This window comes from Etheostoma spectabile, unplaced genomic scaffold (assembly GCF_008692095.1).
Source record: "Etheostoma spectabile isolate EspeVRDwgs_2016 unplaced genomic scaffold, UIUC_Espe_1.0 scaffold00018315, whole genome shotgun sequence".
NCBI lineage: Eukaryota > Metazoa > Chordata > Actinopteri > Perciformes > Percidae > Etheostoma > Etheostoma spectabile.
In genome coordinates, this window is record NW_022604205.1 from 103,775 (window position 1) to 120,503 (window position 16,729).

At 41.7% G+C, this 16,729-nt stretch overlaps 6 non-coding genes across 6 annotated transcripts; 3 read left to right on the forward strand and 3 right to left on the reverse strand.

The window, feature by feature from the left end:
* Positions 1-1,243: 1,243 nt before the first annotated feature.
* trnar-ucg (transfer RNA arginine (anticodon UCG)) lies at positions 1,244-1,316 on the reverse strand. The gene has a single exon. It is a non-coding gene; the product is annotated as a tRNA-Arg (tRNA).
* A 3,757-nt stretch (positions 1,317-5,073) lies between these two features.
* Positions 5,074-5,146, forward strand: trnak-uuu (transfer RNA lysine (anticodon UUU)). Its single transcript has one exon. It is a non-coding gene; the product is annotated as a tRNA-Lys (tRNA).
* A 2,368-nt stretch (positions 5,147-7,514) lies between these two features.
* Positions 7,515-7,597, forward strand: trnal-cag (transfer RNA leucine (anticodon CAG)). Its single transcript has one exon. It is a non-coding gene; the product is annotated as a tRNA-Leu (tRNA).
* Positions 7,598-11,692: 4,095 nt separating this feature from the next.
* On the reverse strand, positions 11,693-11,765 carry trnar-ccu (transfer RNA arginine (anticodon CCU)). The gene has a single exon. It is a non-coding gene; the product is annotated as a tRNA-Arg (tRNA).
* Positions 11,766-12,776: 1,011 nt separating this feature from the next.
* On the reverse strand, positions 12,777-12,849 carry trnak-uuu (transfer RNA lysine (anticodon UUU)). The gene has a single exon. It is a non-coding gene; the product is annotated as a tRNA-Lys (tRNA).
* A 2,727-nt stretch (positions 12,850-15,576) lies between these two features.
* trnar-ucg (transfer RNA arginine (anticodon UCG)) lies at positions 15,577-15,649 on the forward strand. The gene has a single exon. It is a non-coding gene; the product is annotated as a tRNA-Arg (tRNA).
* The last annotated feature ends 1,080 nt before the right edge of the window (positions 15,650-16,729 follow it).

A 16,729-nucleotide genomic window follows, 5' to 3' on the forward strand; every position in this document is an offset into this window, starting at 1 on the left:
GATGCACTATACCGACCCATTCAGGATGAGCACTGTAAACTCTGACTGCAGCAACACAAGTTCAAATTTCAGTGATTCCTAATTTTTATGGTGACTGAATGCAAAGTGTGTATCCACCATGTAACTCAAAGCCTATCACTTCCAGTCAATACTGTCAAATGTGGAGCTTCTTCAAGTTACATTAACAACCAGGTGACTCCTCAACATGCCCCCACCAATGTACTGTTTTCAGTCTAACTGGCCAAGGACATTAAACCTGTAAGCTTACTTTAAACTAAATGTGGAAATTTGGAAGGTTGATTTTTTTTACTTATACTGTGGCTTAAAAACATATTCCACCGAGATTTGCACTCAGATCGCTGGATTCAGAGTCCAAAGTGCTCACCATTACACCATGGAACCTTTAAAAATGTTGCAAGTGTTTGCTTGTCAGTTTCTTTCATAATATCCACATAATATTGATATGATATGATATTGAAGGCACACAACAATCACAACGAAGATGAAAAAGCAACAATTATTGGCCAACTTAAGTCATTTAGTTAGCTAAGCATTCAGAGAATGTGGGAAAAGGCAAGTCAAGAAGAGATTTTCCAAAAGTAGAATGGGAGCCAGAGTGTTCCTCTCCTGTGGAACCAGGTTCCAGTTTGGGTTCAGGAGGCAGACACCATCTCCACATGTAAGAGTAGGCTTAAGACTTTCCTCTTTGATAAATCCTATAGGTAGGGCTGGCTTGGGTGAGTCCTGAACCATCCCTTAGTTGTGCTGCTATAGGCCTAGACTACCGGGGGACTTCCCATGATGCACTAGGTACCTCTCTCCTCCTCCTTCTCTCCATCGGTATGCAACCTCATATGCCTTTGAGATACAAGAACTTCTTCACTTGCGTAAATGGCCTGTTTGTGCATACAAAAGGTGGAATCAGATGATCTTGGGTGTAGGGTTTGGTGATTTTATTACCCCTAAAGTGTCTGCCGGTGCTTAGCATTATTAGCACCACACTCAAACCATCTGAGATAACTGGCCTGTTTTTTAAGTGTTTGAAAAAGAAAAACTTCCGGAAACAAACCAGGCGAAATCAAGCAAAATTGGGCGAGTTCTGGATGGGTTACCTGGTTGTGAATGGTTTGTAGGGACTGCATATGTTTTCGGTTTGCAAAAAAGACATGGAAAGCATAGCTATAGAGTCCAAAACAAGATGCTACATGCTCCCATTCTGTTTCTGGAGGTAGACAGGAGTTTCCAACCACAAAGGGACTTGAACCCTCAATCTTCTGATCCGAAGTCAGACGCCTTGTCCATTAGGCCACGTGGTTGCAAAATAAGGTAATATTTCCAAATCTGAATTGCCATGGTTTATCTGAAATTCAGGAGCGAGGTAACATTTTAAAAAAAGGCAGACTAATTAGGTGGCCAGTTAGCTTTTGTTGAAGTAAATAGATTGAATGCTAGGCACATCAGTTACCTGTGACTCATATTGCACTTACTGAGCAGACAACCTTACAACTGTATGTTTTTGGCCTTGCTACAAAAGACATGGAAAGCAGAGCTATAGAGATTGAGACTTGTTTTTGCGTTAATCGCCGATTTGTGCAAACAAAAGGTGGATACAGATGATTTTGGGCGTAGGGTTTGGCGATTTTAGTACCCCTAAAGTGTCTGCCGGTGCTTAGCATTTTTAGCACCACACTCAAACAATCTGAGCTAACCGGCCTGCTTTTTAACTGTTTAAAAAGAACAGATGTCCAGAAACAATTAAGGCCAAATTGAGCAAAATTGGCCGAGTTCTGGATGAGCTGGATGAGTTGTACACTTTGGCAATTCTGAACACTTTCAGACATTTTTGTTGTATCATTTAAGTAACATGCACAAGTCTTTAAAAAGAAATGTGGCTGTTTTTTATGCAGGTTTGCATCATAACAATGCGGGTGCTATCTCTAAATGAACAACGGGCAACCTACATCCATCTTGATAGCACCCAAATCTCTGTGCTGATCTCCCTGCTTGGATGGCAAGTCATCTGGTGGATTTTTCCCGTCAAGAGGAAGCGGATCAAGAGGGAGAGTTGTTTTATTGTACCCACTAGCAATAAAGTTTATTTGTCTAGAGCCGTAAAATTGCATTAGGTTATCAACGTTTTGAGCGAAAAAGAATACCACAGCTCAAGTCCCTGGTAAGGCAACAGCTTGATTCTGGGATATGTATGAAGTGCTCACTATTGTTATCTGTCATGCAGGTTTGCAGGATGTTCACAGTCGGCTAGTGGCCATGATGAGTTGTGACTTTGAGCTTTTTAACCGTTTTGGTCAATTTAGCCAATTTTCAACCAGTTTGTGCAATAACATTTGGTATTCTCAGGCATTGTGCAAATTATGGTCTACCCTCCTGCTGTCCAGAAGATCGTGATTATGGCAACAGCTTAATGGTCTTCATTTACTTTTAATTGTAAAAGAATTGTGGCTGTTTTTCAAGCAGGTTTGTATCATAACAATGTTGCTGGTAAGTCTAAATGTACAATAGGCAACCTACGTCCATCTTGCTAGCACCCAAATCTCTGTACTCATCTCCCTGCTTGGATAGAAGGTCATCTGGTGCATTTTTCTTGTCACGAGGGCTAAGTGTTGTGGTCTGGTGCATTCCCCAACCTGTGTCGTGTCTTACCTTTCTTCTGTGTGTCTTGTCTGTCTTGCCGTGAGGGCGTTCCAGGGGATCTAGGGGCGTAGCTTTCCATCTACAGTGGTGTGAAAAAGTGTTTGCCCCCTTCCTTATTTCCTGTTCCTTTGCATGTTTGTCACACTTAAGTGTTTCGGAACATCAAACCAATTTAAACAATAGTCAAGGACAACACAAGTAAACACAAAATGCAATTTGTAAATGAAGGTGTTTATTATTAAAGGTGAAAAAAAATCCAAACCATCATGGCCCTGTGTGAAAAAGTGATTGCCCCCCTTGTTAAAACATACTATAACTGTGGTTGTCCACACCTGAGTTCAATTTCTCTAGCCACACCCAGGCCTGATTATTGCTACACCTGTTCACAATCAAGGCATCACTTAAATAGGAGCTGCTTGACACAGTAAGGTCCACCAGAAGATCCTTAAAAGCTACACATCATGCCGAGACCCAAAGAAATTCAGGAACAATTGAGAAAGAAAGTAATTGAGATCTATCAGTCTGGAAAGGGTTATAAAGCCATTTCCAAAGCTTTGGGAATCCAGCAAACCACAGTGAGAGCCATTATCCACAAATGGCGAAGACATGGAACAGTGGCGAACCTTCCCAGGAGTGGCCGGCCGCCCAAAATTACCCCAAGAGCGCAGCGACAACTCATCCAAGAGGTCACAAAAGACCCCACAACAACGTCCAAAGAACTGCAGGCCTCACTTGCCTCAGTTAAGGTCAGCATTCATGCCTCCACCATCAGGAAAAGACTGGGCAAAAATGGCCTGCATGGCAGAGTTCCAAGGAGAAAACCACTGCTGAGCAAAAAGAACATCAAAGCTCGTCTCAATTTCTCCACAACACATGTTGATGATCCCCAAGACTTTTGAGACAACATTCTGTGGACCGATGAGACAAAAGTGGAACTATTTGGAAGGTGTGTGTCCAAGTATATCTGGCGTAGAAGGAACACTGCGTTTCATAAAAAGAACATTATACCAACAGTAAAATACGGTGGTGGTAGTGTGATGGTCTGGGGCTGTTTTGCTGCTTCAGGACCTGGAAGACTTGCCGTGATAAAAGGAACTATGAATTCTGCTGTCTACCAAGAGATCCTGAAGGAGAATGTCCGACCATCTGTTCGTGTACTCAAGCTGAAACGAACTTGGGTTCTGCAGCGGGACAATGATCCTAAACACACCAGCAAGTCCACCACTGAATGGCTGAAGAAAAACAAAATGAAGACTTTGGAGTGGCCTAGCCAAAGTCCTGACCTGAATCCTATTGAGATGTTGTGGTATGACCTTAAAAAGGCCGTTCATGCTCGAAAACCCTCTAATGTAACTGAATTAGGACAATTCTGCAAAGATGAGTGGGCCAAAATTCCTCCAGGATGCTGTAAAAGCCTCATTGCACGTTATCGCAAACGCTTGGTTGCAGTTGTTGCTGCTAAGGGTGGCCCAACCAGTTATTAGGTTTAGGGGGCAATCACTTTTTCACACAGGGCCATGATGGTTTGGATTTTTTTTCACCTTTAATAATAAACACCTCCATTTACAATTTGCATTTTGTGTTTACTTGTGTTGTCCTTGACTATTGTTTAGATTGGTTTGATGTTCTGACACACTTAAGTGGGACAAACATGCAAAGGAACAGGAAATGAGGAAGGGGGCAAACACTTTTTCACACCACTGTACGTTCCGTCATCCACTCAGCTGTTCCTCATCACTCATCACCCACTTGCAATACATAAACCCGGGCTGACCGCCTCTTCAACGGGTAGCTCAATGTTGGTGGTACGTCTAAATGAACAATGGCCAACCTACATCCATCTTGCTAGCACCCAAATCTCTGTGCTGATCTCCCTGCTTGGATGGCAAGTCATCTGGTGGATTTTTCCTGTCACGAGGGCTTTTGATCAAACTACGTATAGTGCTTCCGCATGAGGACACTAAGAGTATAGAAGCAGAATCAGAGGGAGAGTTGTTTTATTGTACCCACTAGCAGTAAAGTTTATTTGTCTATAGCCATAAAATTGCATTAGGTTATCAACGTTTTGAGCGAAAAAGAAAACCACAGCTCAAGTCCCTGGTAAGGCAACAGCTTGATTCTGGGATATGTATGAAGTGCTCGCTATTGTTATCTGTCATGCAGGTTTGCAGGATGTTCATAATCTGCAAGTGGCCATGATGAGTTGTGACTTTGAGCTTTTTAACCGTTTTGGCCAATTTAGCCAATTTTCAACCAGTTTGTGCAATAACATTTGGTGTTCTCAGGCAATGTGCAAATCGTGGTCTACCCTCCTGCTGTCCAGAAAACCGTGATCATGGCAACAGCTTTTTGGTCTTCATTTACTTGCACTTTAATTTGTAGTTCAGGAGATTGTTTTTCCCACAGTCCTCTGTTTTAGAAGCCTGGGTAGCTCAGTCGGTAGAGCATCAGACTTTTAATCTGAGGGTCCAGGGTTCAAGTCCCTGTTCAGGCGTAGAGTTGCACATTCTGCTAGATGAGTTGTCCATTTGACATGCCATGTATGGACATGGAAAAATTCAGACACTATCATATCATGTGTGTTCCATGCACAAGTCTTTAAAAAGAATTGTGACTGTTTTTCAAGCAGGTTTGTATCATAACAATGTTGCTGGTAAGTCTAAATGAACAATGGGCAACCTCCATCCATCTTGCTAGCACCCAAATCTCTGTACTCATCTCCCTGCTTGGATAGTATGTCCAAGGACATACCATTTATGTTCTATAACCCTTTTCATTGGTTTGCTACCACTCTTAAATGATTCCTTTAATTGTATCAATCTTAGAAAAAAACAAAGAATGACAAATTACATTCATGTACTTGTGCCAGTGTTCAACCACCTGTCACTGTATTTTTAGCAACAGTAGTGTTTTTTAAAACACCTACCCGATGTGAGGGTTGAACTCACAACCTTCAGATTATGAGACTGACGCGCTGCCTACTGCGCCAACGAGGCTATGAAAGGCATTGCAATGGTTCGCAAAATTTCAGAAAAACTAACAATTTGGTCGTCAATCTTAATAAAAACAATGTATGTGGAGACCTATGTACTCACACAAAGGCTAAGATCAACACTAGATGCTTTGTCATGACCCCATGAAAAGGCCAGGACAAAAGACTGTGTGCAAAGGTTGTATACATGTATGCAAGGTGTATGCATGGATGAGTGTGAGGTATGGTGTCAGCGATTTATGCTGGACAGTGTAAAACTAACAAAGATGAGCGGGAGAGGTGCTGGACTGAGAGACCTCTAGGGCAATCACAGATGCACAACCAATAATAAAACACTACTGAGTGAATAAGTTCAGAAAAAGAAGACCATTGTTCAGAAAGCTTAATGAAGCTTCATTTGACCATAACTATTAACCACCTGAACCTGGTAAAAGGTATGAGGTACTCCTGCATAGCTAGCCAGTGATTTACCTACTGTAGATGGTGGTCGGCATGCCAACGAGGCTTGGAAATTTGCAGATGGTAATTCAGAGGAGATGTAACAGTGTAAAGTTTAAAGTAACTTAATTTTCTAAATTGTCCGCCTACAGTGACAACAAGCACTCTTCTCTAATATTACCGGGTATTTAATAGCTATTCAACTTCGGAAGGTATTGTTGATTTCAGAAACAACGATAGAGAGCACCATCTTATCACAACGCCCATGTTTGTGTTCCTTCAAAGTTTGCAAAAACATTCACATGAACCCGCAAATAAATTGATGAGATTATGGAGGTCAAAGGTTCAATGTCAAGGTGACTGTGTCCTCATGTCTGGCCATCCGATTCTTGTGAATGCAATATGATGGATTGAAACCATCCTCTGCTAACTCTGATTTCCATGGTGAGATGATATAACTGCTGGAAAAGTTGTTGACAGCCCATGAAAAGTGGCAAGTCATGTTCTGGCAGATTAAAAAATTGACATCCACTACCCTGTCAGGATCCTGTAGTAATGCTGACTTTCCAGTGATGTGGTTGGGCTGTTTACAGGGTTTGATCATATCCATCGGTTGCATGGACGGGACATCAATACCCCGGTTCTATCACCTGATCGCTGTCTGGTCTTTGTCGTTCAACGACTATTTGGGCTCACACCTTAACACACCTGAAGCATCTCAGCCTAAAATCACGCTGCACCTCAAAGAACTCTCAAGCACTCCCAGCTGTGCGTTTGCAGAAGAGTGCCTTGTTTTCTTTTAGCTTGGGAAAAGGCTTTAGCTTATGACAAGGTAAACAGATTGCACCATTGTGCTACTCATTAGTGTGTCTACTTCAGTTATGTATTGAAGCACATCCTTAGAGCTAATGGCCCTCATTTATTAACCTAACGTACGACAGGCTTCACGTGAGATTCATGAAACGTTCGTATCACACCAATCAGAGCGTAAGAATGATAATACATTGATAAATGCAGCGGCTAGAAACGATTGTAATTTAAATATCACGCCCCAATACATTCTCAGTTTTGAGGCCTCGCCTCTATTATTTATGACATGGCCAGACATAATCCGGCTAAGAAGCGGCACTTTTCAGAGGTGGGGATTTAAAGCCTGACATCCCAGGTGCTCTGGTGCAGCCAGATACCACCAGGCCCAGGGGAATATGCCGCCTAAGAAAAATGCAACCCTACCCGATGAGAAGAATAAACATTGTGAAAATAACGAAAATATGAATACATTAAACATATACAGGCATTGAACATATTGCTGCAGTCTCAGTCTTTGGATGGTATAGGTAGCGCCCCGTCAGACATGTCATGATATCATGACATGTTTAATTTACTATATAATAATTTTTGAGACAGGTCCTACTGAAGATGTGTTGGATCAGTCAGGATGGCCGAGCGGTCCAAGGCGCTGCGTTCAGGTCGCAGTCTCCACTGGAGGCGTGGGTTCAAATCCCACTTCTGACAACTAGTATTTTCATTTGGAACTAATGTCTAAGAGTTGATATTGGGAATAAAGAACTTAGCAGTTCTTTGTATTTAAGAGGACATGAATGTGCATGAGAAACGCAATTCCAAGTGCAGCGTTTTGTGAGCATCTTTATTGTCAACACATGTAAAGTTCCTTAGGGGCCCGTAGTGGATGAAATGGTAAAACATTTGGCCCTGGATGCATAGAATTCCTGCCATATTGAGCGACAAAGTTTGGGTGTCCTGAAAAAAGGGTCTTGAACTCTATCTCGCCGACCTCTTTTTTTTTACTGTTTCTTGTTATGTCATGGCAAGAAGTATTATGCTTTTGAGTCGTTTGTCCATCTCTACATCAGAATCAGAAATAAAAAAAAAACATCAGACATATGCAGTCTCTGTGGCGCAATAGGTCAGCGCAGTCGGCTGTTAATCGAAAGGATGGTGGTTCAAGTCCACCCAGGGACGTTTGTTGCTTAAACAATCTGGAGTGAGCCAACTCTGGGATTTATCCTTCTTCAGGAGACTATAGAGCAGCCTGAAGATAACCCAAGTGGCCTTATGTCTATCAGAAGATACAGTTCTGGAAACCATGTACATAGTCATCTTTACAGTCATCAGAGATGGGAAGTAACGAAGTACAAATACTTCGTTAACAAAATAACGAAGTACAAACACTTCATTACTGTACTCAAGTAGATTTTTCGGATTTTTTTACTTTACTCTTTATTTTTTTGGCGACTTTTTACTTTTACTCCTTACATTTTACCACAATATTGGTACTTTCTACTCCCTACATTTTACAAAATTGGCTTGTTACTTTAGTTTTGTGCTAAAGGTTGTCTATCAGGTGTGATTTGGAGTCCATGTCGGAGAATAGCGCGGACATGCACCTGACACCACGAGCAGGCGCGCACGGCACACGGAGACAAAAGTAAGAGAAAAGAAAAAGAGACTAGCTGTCTGGAGGATAACCAGTTGAGATCGTGTGCGTCTTTGAGAACTGTAAGTCATAGAACTGATGTTGTCAGTTCATGTAAGCCTGTTGTTGTATTGGTCTGTAGTTCTGGTACATTTAAAAGTTAGCTTGTTTACGTTCTTCTACTGTTGGCTAGGTTACACCTGGCTGTTGATTTGATATAATGGCGATTGTTGAACGTCCTTGCTCATTAAGATAATGTAATAAGTAGTTGGTTTATTGTTATTATTTACTAGCATATATGATTCCTATACATTGTGTATGGTAGCCTTTACAATGTTGTTTATTTCATTTATTACCACACACACATTCATAGCAGAGCTGCCCCCCCATGTTTATACTGATGATTGATTGTAATAAAGCAGTAACAGAGAGTTGTCTCCATCTGTGTTTTAACAGACACACCTGGGCCGAAGTTGGAAACCAGAATTAGCTTTAAATCCAGTTCTAATCTAGTCCTCACTAAATTTCTAATAATTTCCCTGGAGTTACCATTACAAAATTTAATCTAATTAAATTGGAACATACACAGACTTCTCACAAAATCACACTTGAATTCATATCTTGCTACTCGGTCAGAATCTTATTAACCTGGAGTCCCAGTCTCTGTCAATATAAATAGGCTATATGTTTATATATGTTTTAGGCCTATTGGCAGACGGCCATTTAAAATGTAGGCAATGGCATATAAAGAATAAAGAATAAAGAGTCTTTTCTCCATGTCTACTGTAGTTTCTCAGTGTGCTCTCTAGTAACATGTGTCTGGTCCAGGGAGCTTTGTCATTCATAAGGCTACTTTTACTTTTATATTTTAAGTATATTGCTAAGCCTGTACTTTGGTACTTTTACTTGAGTAAAGAAGTTAAATCAGTACTTCTACTTTTACCAGAGTATTTGTTAACACAATTATCTGTTCTTCTACTTGAGCACGGGCAGTGAGTACTTTTGCCATCTCTGACGGCCTCTGTATTGTTCTGTTTAGAGTATGTATATATTGTGTGTATGGACTAGTCCATTTTAGTTAACAAACCCTTGCAAAACTTTCAAAGGTTCCATGGTGTAATGGTTAGCAGTCTGGACTCTGAATCCAGCGATCTGAGTTCAAGTCTCGGTGGAACCTGATTTTTTAAGCCACACCACAGGTAAAAAAGATCAACCTTTCAACTTTCCACATCTAGTTTACAGTAAGCTTACAGGTTTAACTGTGTAATATGCACACTGGCAGTGAGAACCACTGTAGAAATTATTATCTTGGTCAATGTTGTTTTCAATGTCTTGTGGTTTAAGTTCTGTGTATTTGAAAGTTTGAAAGTTCAGTTGATCATATGTAACAGAGAAGTTTCTGTCCAAGTTTGCCATGATCATTGTGTTTGATACGTCCAATTCAGTTTGTATGCAGTTACCTTATGTAGACCTATGTTGCTCTTGATTCATTCCTTCTTCAAACTTATCCAGCTCGGTGATGTCCCTGATGAGAATCTCTTCAATCTCTTTTGCTGCCTCAGGCGTCAACCCGTGAAGTTTGATGTATATTTTACAATTTCTTGCCCATGTTGCCTGGATCTTGTTTTGTTTTCTGAGTATGAGTGCTTTCTTTGCAATATCAGCATTTTTCTTGGTGAGGTGTTTGTTGATGTAAACTTGGATGCCTTTTAATTTCCTTCCTTGTCTGAGGAGTGCTGACTTTTTCTTTCAGTTGGTGAACCGGATTATTACCAATGGAGTGGCCGTTTGTTTTTGCTCGGCAGAGTATGACAATCCTCAATGTCCCTGCTATCAACATAAATGCCTTTGCTGTCCAAAAAGCAAATCACCTGTTGTTCCAGCGTCTCCTTCTCCTCCTCGAGAGCTTCCCTCAGCCTAGCAGTGGTGTATCCAGCGTCTGCGGCCACTCTGGCATGGTTCCGTTGTTTGGTTCTCAGGCCGCTGATAATCACATTGCATTGCTCGAGGTCAGCAACTCAAGTTTCAGAAAAGCAATCTTCTCCACGTTTTGCCCGTTTAGCGTTTGTATTTTACTCATCAGATCCATGATTTTTCTTCTGTTGCACTGCACTGCAACAGAAGAAATCTCCGCCGACAAGAAGTCCAGAGATTTCTTTATCTCCTCAACCTCATCGGGTAGGATTGCATTTTTCTTAGGTGGCATATTCTCCTGGGCCTGGTGGTAGCCGGCTGCTCCTGGTCCTGGTGGTAGCTGGCTGCACTAGAGCACCTGAGATGTCAGGGTTTGCAATCTCCACCTCTGAAAAATGCCTCTTCTTAGCCGGATTATGTCTGTCCATGTCGTAAATAGTAGCGGCGATGCCTCAAAACCGAGAATATAATGGGGTGTGATAATTTTAATTATGATTGTTTCCAGCTGCTGCATTTATCAATGTACGATCATTCTTACGCTCTGATTGGTGTGATACAACGTTTCATGAATCTCACGTGAAGCCAGTCGTACGTTAGGTTAATAAATGAGGGCCATTAGCTCTAAGGATGTGCTTCAATACATAACTGAAGTGGACACACTAATGAGTAGCACTATGGATCAATTTGTTTACCTTGTCAAGCTAAAGCCTTTTTCTAAGCTAAAAGAAAACAAGGCACTCTTCTGCAAAAGCACAGCTGGGAGTGCTTGAGAGCACTTTTGAGGTGCAGTGTGATTTTCGGCTGAGATGCTTCGGGTGCGTTTAGGTGTGAGCCCAAATAGTCGTTGAACGACAAAGACAAGACAGCGGTCAGGCGGTGGAACCAGGGTATTGATGTCCCGTCCATGCAACCGATGGATATGATTAAAACCTGTATACAGCCCAACCACTTACCAATCACATCACTGGAAAGACAGCATTACTACAGGGTCCTGACAGGGTAGTGGATGTCAATTTTTTAAAATGGACAGAAAACTGCCAGAACGTGATTTGCTACTTTTCATGGGCTGTCAACAACTTTTCCAGCAGTTATAACATGATTCATCTCACCATGGAAATCATAATCTCTTGATTCATCTCCCTTTCAGAGTGTCTACCATTGTGTCACCAGCAAAACAGAGCTAGCAGAGGATGATTTCGAACTATCAACCTCTAGGTTGTGGGCCCAGCACACTTCCATTGTGCCAATCTGCTGAAAACCACCCCAGATGGGACTTGAACCCACAATCCCTGGCTTAGGAGGCCAGTGCCTTATCCATTAGGCCACTGGGGCCTTACGTCACCCAAACTCAACAGTTCAGGAGAAATACATATACAGTTCTGGAGACATAATGAAACAGTAACCTTGACCTCTAGATTTTGAAGTGCTTCCCTCTAGGCGTCCAGAGATATTGCATTCACAAGAATTGGATGGACAGACATGAGGACACAGTCACCTTGATAATGGACCTTTGACCTCCAAAATCTCATCAATTGATTTGCGAGTTCATGTGAATGTTTTTGCAAACTTTGAAGAAACACAAACATGGGCGTTGTGATAAGATGGTGCTGTCTATCGTTGTTTCTGAGATCAACAATACCTTCTAAAGTTGAATAGCTATTGCATACCCGGTAATATTAGAGTAGAGCTCTCGTTGGCACTGTAGGTGGACAATTTAGAAAATTAAGTTACTTTACATTTAAAACTGTTACATCTCCTCTGAATCACCAACTGCAAATTTCCAAGCCTCATTGGCACGCCGACCACCATCTTCAGAAGGTAAATCACTAGCTAGCTATGCATGAGTACCTCATACCTTTTACCAGGTTCAGGTGGTTAATAGCTTTGGTCATATGAAAATTCATTAAGCTTTCTGAACAATTTTTAAAAAACACTACTGCTGCTGAAAATACAGTGACAGGTGGTTGAACACTGGCACAAGCACATGAATGGAATTTGTCATTCTTTGGTTATTTCTGAGATTGATACAATGAAAGGAATTATTTAAGAGTGGTAGCAAACCAATGAAAAGGGTTATAGACCATAAATGGTATGTCCTTGGACATACTATCCAAGCAGGGAGATGAGTACAGAGATTTGGGTGCTAGCAAGATGGATGGAGGTTGCCCATTGTTCATTTAGACTTACCAGCAACATTGTTATGATACAAACCTGCTTGAAAAACAGTCACAATTCTTTTTAAAGACTTGTGCATGGAACACATGATATGATAGTGTCTGAATTGGTCCATGTCCATACAGGTATGTCAAATGGACAACTCATCTAGCAGAGTTTGCAACTCTACACCTGAACAGGGACTTGAACCCTGGACCCTCAGATTAAAAGTCTGATGCTCTACCGACTGAGCTACCCAGGCTTCTAAAACAGAGAACTGTGGGAAAAAAAATCTCCTGAACTACAAATTAAAGTGCAAGTAAATGAAGACCAAAAAGCTGTTGCAATGATCACGGTCTTCTGGACAGAAGGAGGGTAGACCATAATTTGCACATTGCCTGAGAACACCAAATGTTATTGCACAAACTGGTTGAAAATTGGCTAAATTGACCAAAACGGTTAAAAAGCTCAAAGTCCCAACTCATCATGGCCACTTGCAGATTGTGAACATCCTGCAAACTTGAGCTGTGGTTTTCTTTTTCGCTCAAAACGTTGACAGCCTAATGCAATTTTATGGCTATAGACAAATAAGCTTTACTGCTAGTGGGTACAATAAAACAACTCTCCCTCTGGTTCCGCTTCTATACTCTTAGTGTCCTCATTCGGAAGCACTATACGTAGTTTGATCAAAAGCCCTTGTGACAGGAAAAATCCACCAGATGACTTGCCATCCAAGCAGGGAGATGAGTACAGAGATTTGGGTGCTAGCAAGATGGATGTAGGTTGCCTATTGTACATTTAGACTTACCAGCAACATTGTTATGATGCAAACCTGCTTGAAAAACAGCCACAATTCTTTTTAAAGACTTATGGAGGGACCACAAACAATATGGCAGTATCTGAAGTGTTCCACAATAAAGCTGTCGCCCTACCAAGGACTTTAGCTGTGGTATTCTTTTTCACTCAAAACATTGATAACCTAATTCAAACAACACAGCTTCAGACAAGTAAACTTTATTGCTGGTGGGTGCAAAAAAACAACTCTCCCTCTTGTTCCGCTTCTATACTCTTAGTGTTATGGTTAGTAAGACCCAGAACCATAGAGATACAAAAGGCACGTTTAATGAGTGCGGAGGGGTTCAAACACTGGTGTAGACAGGTGGCTGGTCGAAGTGAGGGAGGAAGGCAGCTCGGAGGGACAACGGATGGATCTAAGGAGAGGCAGAGTTAGTACTAGAATACAACAACAAACAACAACACAGGCGCAAATGACTAGGAGCCCAGTTACCACAATAGTGCATGTAATGATCTGGCGTTGAAGAGGCGGTCAGCCCGGGTTTATGTATTGCAGTGGGTGATGAGTGATGAGGAACAGCTGAGTGGATGACGGAACGTAGATGGAAAGCCACGCCTCTAGATCGCCTGGAACGCCCTCACGGCAAGACAGACAAGACACACAGAAGAAAGGGAAGACACGACACAGGTTGGGGAATGCACCAGACCACAACACTTAGCCCGCGTGACAAGAAAAATGCACCAGATGACCTTCTATCCAAGCAGGGAGATGAGTACAGAGATTTGGGTGCTAGCAAGATGGACGTAGGTTGCCTATTGTACATTTAGACTTACCAGCAACATTGTTATGATGCAAACCTGCTTGAAAAACAGCCACAATTCTTTTTAAAGACTTATGGATGGAACACAAACGATATGTCAGTATCTGAAGTGTTCAAGAACATCAACTCTACACCTGAACAGGGACTTGAACCCTGGACCCTCAGATTAAAAGTCTGATGCTCTACCGACTGAGCTACCCTGGCTTCTAAAACTATTGTCTGTGGAAAAAATAATCTCCTGAACTACAGATTGAAGTTTAAGTAAATGAAGACCATTAAGCTGTTGCCATGATCACGGTCTTCTGGACAGCAGGAGGGTAGACCATAATTTGCACAATTCCTGAGAACACCAAATGTTATTGCACAAACTGGTTGAAAATTGGCTAAATTGACCAAAACGGTTAAAAAGCTCAAAGTCCCAACTCATCATGGCCACTAGTAGACTGTGAACATCCTGCAAACCTGCATGACAGATAACAATAGCGAGCACTTCATACATATCACACAATCAAGCTGTTGCCTTACCAGGGACTTGAGCTGTGGTATTCTTTTTCGCTGAAAACGTTGATAACCTATTGCAATTTGTGGACAAATAAACTTTATTGCTGGTGAGTACAATAAAACAACTCTCCCTCTTGATCCGCTTCCTCTTGACGGGAAAAATCCACCAGATGACTTGCCATCCAAGTAGGGAGATCAGCACAGAGATTTGGGTGCTAACAAGATGGATGTAGGTTGGCCATTGTTCATTTAGAGATAGCACCCGCATTGTTATGATGCAAACCTGCATAAAAAACAGCCACATTTCTTATTAAAGACTTGTACATGTTACTTACATGAGACAACAGTGTCTGAAAGTGTTCAGAATTGCCAAAGTGTACAACTCATCCAGCTCATCCAGAACTCTGCCAATTTTGCTCAATTCGGCCTTAATTGTTTCTGGACATCTGTTCTTTTTAAACAGTTAAAAAGCAGGCCGGTTAGCTCAGATTGTTTGAGTGTGGTGCTAAAAATGCTAAGCACCGGCAGACACTTTAGGGGTACTAAAATCGCCAAACCCTACGCCCAAAATAATCTGTATCCACCTTTTGTTTGCACAAATCGGCCATTAACGCAAAAACAAGTCTCAATCTCTATAGCTCTGCTTTCCATGTCTTTTGTAGCAAGGCCAAAAACATACAGTTGTAAGGTTGTCTGATCAGTAAGTGCAATATGAGTCACAGGTAACTGATGTGCCTAGCATTCAATCTATTTCCTTCAACAAAAGCTAACTGGCCACCTAATTAGTCTGCCTTTTTTTTTAAATGCTACCTCGCTCCTGAATTTCAGATAAACCATGGCAATTCAGATTTGGAAATATTACCTTTTCTTGCAACCACGTGGCCTAATGGAGAAGGCGTCTGACTTCGGATCAGAAGATTGAGGGTTCAAGTCCCTCCGTGGTTAGAAGCTCCTGTCTACCTCCAGAAACAGAATGGGAGCATGTAGCATCTTGGTTTGGACTCTATAGCTATGCTTTCCATGTCTTTTTTGCAAGGCCGAAAACATATGCAGTCCCTACAAACCATTCACAACCAGGTAACCCATCCAGAACTGGCCCAATTTTGCTTGATTTCGCCTGGTTTGTTTTGGGAAATTTTTCTTTTTCAAACACTTAAAAAGCAGGCCGGTTAGCTCAGATGGTTTGAGTGTGGTGCTAATAATGCTAAGCACCGGCAGACACTTTAGGGGTACTAAAATCACCAAACCCTACACCCAAGATCATCTGATTCCACCTTTTGTATGCACAAACAGGCCATTTACGCAAGTGAAGAAGTTCTTGTATCTCAAAGGCATATGAGGTTGCATACAGATGGAGAGAAGGAGGAAGAGAGAGGTACCTAGTGCATCATGGGAAGTCCCCTGGCAGTCTAGGCCTATAGCAGCACAACTAAGGGATGGTTCAGGACTCACCCAAGCCAGCCCTACCTATAGGATTTATCAAAGAGGAAAGTCTTAAGCCTACTCTTACATGTGGAGATGGTGTCTGGCTCCTGAACCCAAACTGGAACCTGGTTCCACAGGAGAGGAACGCTCTGGCTCCCATTCTACTTTTGGAAAACCTGTTCTTGACTTGCCTTTTCCCACATCCTCTGAATGCTTAGCTAACTAAATGACTTAAGTTGGCCAATAATTGTTGCTTTTTCATCTGCGTTGTGATTGTTGTGTGCCTTCAATATCATATCATATCAATATTATGTGGATATTATGAAAGAAACTGTCAAGCAAACACTTGCAACACTTTTAAAGGTTCCATGGTGTAATGGTTAGCACTCTGGGCTCTGAATCCAGCAATCTGAGTGCAAATCTCGGTGGAATGTGTTTTAAGCCACAGTATAGGTGAAAAAAATCAACCTTTCATAATGTATGTAACCGGAAGTAACAAAATAAAAGCTCGAGGAGGTCAGTGTATGTTTATAGTGTCAAATAACGAATAAAAATCATCTCATCCGGGGATATGGACTGTTGAACTTGGAAAACGTGATA